The sequence below is a fragment of the Prionailurus viverrinus genome, chromosome D1 (assembly GCF_022837055.1).
Source record: "Prionailurus viverrinus isolate Anna chromosome D1, UM_Priviv_1.0, whole genome shotgun sequence".
Classification (NCBI taxonomy): Eukaryota; Metazoa; Chordata; class Mammalia; order Carnivora; family Felidae; genus Prionailurus; species Prionailurus viverrinus.
Window position 1 is genome coordinate 4,746,536 of NC_062570.1, and position 5,659 is coordinate 4,752,194.

The 5,659-nt window shown below is 43.7% G+C and overlaps 1 long non-coding RNA gene across 1 annotated transcript; it reads left to right on the forward strand.

Annotated features, from left to right (window-relative positions):
• Nucleotides 1-1,981: 1,981 nt before the first annotated feature.
• LOC125146983 (uncharacterized) lies at nt 1,982-5,453 on the forward strand. Its single transcript, XR_007144951.1, has 3 exons — nt 1,982-2,059; nt 3,658-3,784; nt 5,336-5,453. It is a non-coding gene; the product is annotated as an uncharacterized LOC125146983 (long non-coding RNA).
• Nucleotides 5,454-5,659: the final 206 nt, after the last annotated feature.

The following is a 5,659-nucleotide window of genomic DNA, read 5'->3' on the forward strand; positions in this document are numbered from 1 at the left end:
TGTTGTTATTTTCCTTTTTCTGGTCATGCGATTACGTGTTAAAGCTATCTGTTAATTGGAAATGTGAAAAGACGCCCGTCTATTTTTATATTGTGTGCCTTGTACAATTTAGAGTGGTCTTAGACAAAGGTCATTGTCATAACTCACCACCTTCACATCTTCGTTGGTAAATGAGCTGTTTGGAATCCTTCAAGCTGTGCCTTGGGTAAAAATGTTTTGAACACAAGGTCCTTCACTTGTGTTCACACGAGCAGGTTCTGTTGTGTCTCCAATCCGTTTTAGAGCTGATACCATCACTCATGACACATCCCAGGGAATTGATACCAAAATCAAAACATGTTCACATTAATTCTGCTACATGAATTTCTTCTTTTTTCCCATATGATGTATTACTCTGTGTCTTCGTAGTGTGCTCAAAATCAGAATTCCTTGTTTTTTTTTAATATATGAAATTTATTGTTAAATTGGTTTCCATTAGAATTCCTTATGAATTCAGATAAACACATGTGGGCTTAGTAGACACTGGTAAATAATGTGTTTGTCACAGCAAACACTTTCTCAGTTCCCCTGCAAGACTCCAGGGATCCTCACCTCCCCAGTGGCCTCTTAGGCCTTTGACAGCACTTCCAGAGATCGGGAAGACCCCTTTCTCAGGGAGGGAACAGAGGGGGCAAAGTGAGGGGCCAACAGGCAGAACTTTTCCCCAGTAGTAGCTGTGATTTTTTTTGTGCAGAAAGTGAGCTGTGTATTTGCCCTCAATTGTGTGTGTGTGTGTGTGTGTGTGTGTGTGTGTGTGTGTGTGTGTTCTGAAGATGCCAAAAACAGAGTTTCTACAGTCACTGTAGTGGAGGGATGCAGGGTGATCTTGGACATAGGTGTCTGCCTGTCTGGAATATGCTACTTCATTTGTTTGGACTTACTTCTTTTAATCCTCTAAGATGGGATCATTTTGTTCTCCATTCTCAGACATGGGCAGGGATATGTGGTGTCAGTAGTTTAGCCTCCTGCATTTATTTGCCTAGGCTGTAGGTGGTACCCAGTGGGAGGATAGAGTTTTCAGGTAGTGATGCTACTCTCTTGGATCCTAGTGGCAGAGAAGGTGGCAGGTGCTGACCCGTACTTCTCTGGGTTTCAGCTGCTTTGGGTGTCCGTTCTCTTGTCTGGCATCTGAACGTAGCTGTCTCTTCTGTTCTGCAGGGCAGTGTGGATCCATGGGGACCTCCTCTTTTAATTGGAAGATTCTGCACACCCTACCTACCCTAGAGGCCACCCTACGGGCTCCTGGGCACATCCACCTCCTGAACCTTGGTGGCCCTGGGGACTACCCTAAACCCCTCCACCTGCACCACTTGGTAAGATGATGTGAGCAGTATGAGTTGACTTTCAAAGCACATTCATCTGATTTTTGTTGTTGTTGAGTCTTGGACAAGGTGCAGAGGTGTTACTACGGGGCATTATAATGCAAGAGAAATGTGTCTGCTGCCATTACCACATTCCTCGAGTGTCTCATGATCCACATATCATCTTTGTGTCATTTCCCCCACTCTGTGTTGGTACATATGTCTCTTGTGGAGATGGAATGGGGCCATATACAGAAAAGCAGGCATGGCGCTTCAGCAGATGTGTGCCGTACACAGTCCATGTGCTGGGCAGTGGGAGGCATGAGGCTCAGCCTAACATATATCTATCCAGTTGAGCCCTGACTCATCCACAGTTGTTTGATGAGTCATGAAAGCACCTGAACCAGGGCTATAACAGGTCTTCATCAAAGTTTAAGGGATGGTTCCCCTTCACCTTGGGATCACCTGAAGCATGTGGGATACCCTCTGCATGTGATTTGGGATGTGACTGGGCCAAAGAGTTTAAGTTGTTTGAGGAATGAGGTGATGGTTTTTGTTTTTAGTTTTTCGTTTTTTGTGTGTTTTTTTTTTTTTGTCTCTGTACAATCTACTCCAATCAAAATAAACCTCCATCCCTTATAGGGTCTTTTGCAGATCCAGATTTTGCTCCCGTGATTAACAACAAAACTGACTCTACCACAAGGACCAAGAAGGACAAGGTAAGTGTGTGGACATTTGCAGTTGTAACTTTTTGTGGAAACCCTTATTTTTCTGTTCAGCACTCTCTCCTGGCATTGTCTCTGTTTTTTGTGTTGTATAATATATCTGCTTATTTTTCTTATTTTCCAAATGCACAACCTTAACCCAAGTGTCTACGGGCTTCTCTATTTTCATCTCGTCAACTCCTTGTGGTAAGTTTAGAAGCCAAACATGGTCAGGGCTGAGGACCTGAGGGCTTTTCCAGTATGTTCCTGGAAATAACCCAAGGAGGATGTCACCACACTCCACCTGGAAGTCTTCTGGACTGCCTCATTTTTTCTGCACCTCCTCAAAGTGGAATCATTGCTCTTACTGTTACTTCCTGTTCTGTTTTTGTCTAGGGGATTAACGTGTTCAGAAAATCCGCAGTTATCCTTATGGTATGAAAATGCAAAATACCTTCACTCCAACTTTATTTTTGTATGTGTCATTTAGAGTGGTCTTAGACAAAGTAAATTTAATACCCATCACATTTAGCCTTTTCTTTCCTTCTTTCTTTCTTTCTTTCTTTCTTTCTTTCTTTCTTTCTTTCTTTCTTTCTTTTTTTTGGAAATGTGCTATCCGGAATCCCTTCACATGTGCCCTGGGTATAAATACTCTGAACTATAAGAGGTGACATAATTGTCCTAGAAAACATGCATTGGAACATGAGTGGCAAAGAGAGAAAGTCCATAATTGCCTGCATCGTAATTCCCCACTGTGTCCTTCGTTTGTGTTCACATGAGCATGTTCTCTTGTGTCCTGTGTCAGTGTTACAGGTGAAACATGGAAATGTACAGCAGAAACAAAAGTGTGTTTGTGTCAATTCTGTTATTTAGAATTTCAGCTCATTTTTCCAGAGGACACAATTACCATGAAAATTGTACTGTACTTAAACTGAGAAGTACCATTGCATTAAAATAAATTACCTAAGCCTAACTAACATGTATAAGTGACATGTTTCTCTAAGAACATGACTTTCCAGGTTCTCTGCATGACCTCAGTATCCCCATCACCCCATGTGTCTCTGTGCCCATGGATAGCACTTCCAGAGAGGAGAAGAGCCCATTGTCGGGAGAGAAGCAGATTGGGCACAGGCAGGGGCTTAAAGGCAGATCTTTGAGCCACGAGGGCTATGATTCCATGTGTGGAGACTGGGATTGTCATTCCTTCTCATTCTGTAGTTCTTCACATACAAATAAGCAGCCTCTGTGGTAGAGGGGGATGAGGGGTGGTGGTTGATCCTGGACTTAGATGCCTTCATATCGGGAATATGCTATTTTATTAACTTATTCCATATTCACTCCATGAATCCTTTAGGACAAGAGCCCTTGCTGTCCTACATTTGCAGACATGTGGAGACCCTAGTTCCTTCCCATAGCCTCTGTTCCCCACCGCCAAAGCTCTCAATAGAACCCAAAGTATGGGTAGAGTTCTTTTGATGCCGATGCTGCCCGCTAGGAACCTGGTGGTGGGGAAGCTGGCAGGAGATGAGCAATGGTTCTTTAGGCTTCCACTTTTTGCCAGTGTTGGTACTTGGTTCTGTCCTCTGAACATAGCTTTCATTTCTGTTCTGCAGGCCATTATGTATGCAAGAGGGCCTGGTCCTTTCCTAGGTTTGCCTTGCAAGCTGTACCCCATGGATCACCCTTCATCACCAGTCATGGGCTATGGGCCACCTCTAGCTCCTCCAAGTACTCAATTTGGTAAGATGACCTGAACTGGATGAGTGACTGATAAAGCGTATTCATCTTCTTCGTGAAAGACTTTGTGGGAATGACGTAGAGATGGTTGTGAGGGCTTGGCAATTCAACTGCAAGCCTGCCTGAGGACAGTGTAATATAAATCCAAGGTTTCTCAGGACATAGGTACGATGGGCTTTGCCATTTCCCTGAAATGAGGTGAGGTATAGGTTTCTCTTGTCAAAAAGAAAGAGGATTTTTACACAACAGTAGACGTATCAGCGGTACTGGTGTGTATTTTACAGACACAATGTTGTGGGTTCTGTGACAGATGAGACGCATCCCTAACTTTAGGTGCCTCAGGTGTCCTGTGTGAAATGGGGCACATGCATTATATGACACAGAACTTGTGGTCACCATAATGGAAGCAGCATGGAAGGAATGGGGGAAACTTGAATCACACGGGAATAGAAAGTAAGTTGTAGACGGCAAGCAGAGTTTGAGGAGGTGCAGAAGGGAGGGTGTTGGGGTCAGCAGGATGGATTTGGAGGCCTTTCATGGCAGGGCCCATGGCCTGGGCAGGGAGCATGAGGATATCTGCAAAGAACTGCTTCACAGGTTCAAGCACAGTGTACAATGCAGTCATCATCTCTGGAATGTCAAGGTTACCACAGTGCACCCAGTTCATAATCTAAAAAGAAGACTGTTGTTTCCTTTGGTTTTCTGAAGGGTCTGCACATGTATGAAAGAATGTCCTGGAGATTTGGTAAATTAAACTTGGTCTTAGGAAATGCTTGTCTGCCTAAGTTTGTGTGTCTCAGTGAGACTAAGTGCGAAGATAGGTTGTAGATCAACTGAACGGCTTCCTTGGCCTTCAGCCTGAGTCAGATTCTTGGGGAATTCAGGGTTGAGGAGGAGCCACCCCTGCTGAAGTCCGGTCATCACACCCCTGCATCTGCTGTCACCACCCTGCCTGTGGGTTTGCATCTCCCGAACTTCCCTCACAATTTCCTGAGGCTTTGCCTGTGTTCCTGTTGGCTCAGCTCTAACACCAGCTCTCAGTGGGGCCATCTCAGAGCCTGAGATTTGTAATCTGAGAAACAGGGACAATGTTGGTTTCTGAGGTCAGTATGATGAAGAGGTGACAAGTACATAAGGAATTTGTAAAATGTATGGGATGAGTGGGCCCTCACCCTTCTCAGGGTATAAATGTATATGCACACAGAAGATCATCTACAGATGTTCATTCAGTTTCATGCAACTGAGAGTATAATGCCTGAGGCTGAGAGATTGGCAATCACTACTTCAAAAGATACGGCAAAGACCCCAGTGTTTTTTTCTATGAAAATTCAGGTCCTATTTTACAAAGAAGAAAAAGATAACTGTGATACTGTGTACATTCAGGAATCTATGTCTAAGATTTAAAGACAGTCATCTTCCCTTATAGGTAGACACACAGATGTGGCCACACAATGAAGTGTTCATCCAAGGCCACAGATCTGTTGTCCTCTATGCATTTTGTCTTCAACAATATAAGATCCCATTGTAATAACCCAAAATCTCTTTGACTTACAGGAGAATTTGAAGTTTGAAGAGGACCCCGAACTGCGACAAATGGGCTGTGGTCATGTAATATATTTAGAAAAGTTGTTGATATACGTATTTGACTGAATTCTTTCCCTGACCAATCCTGTCCCCTCTATTTTGTCTTTGCTCGTTTCCCCTGATAAACCCATCACAGTTCTGTGTCTGTGTCAGTATCTGCTTCCAGGAGGACATAACGGTCATTCTATTTTGATGTATACACAGTCACAAACAGTTAGAATCTACAGTAATAGGGGCAGAAGATAAGTCACTCTTTGAATTGTATTGACTACACATGTCCCCTGGTTCCTTCTG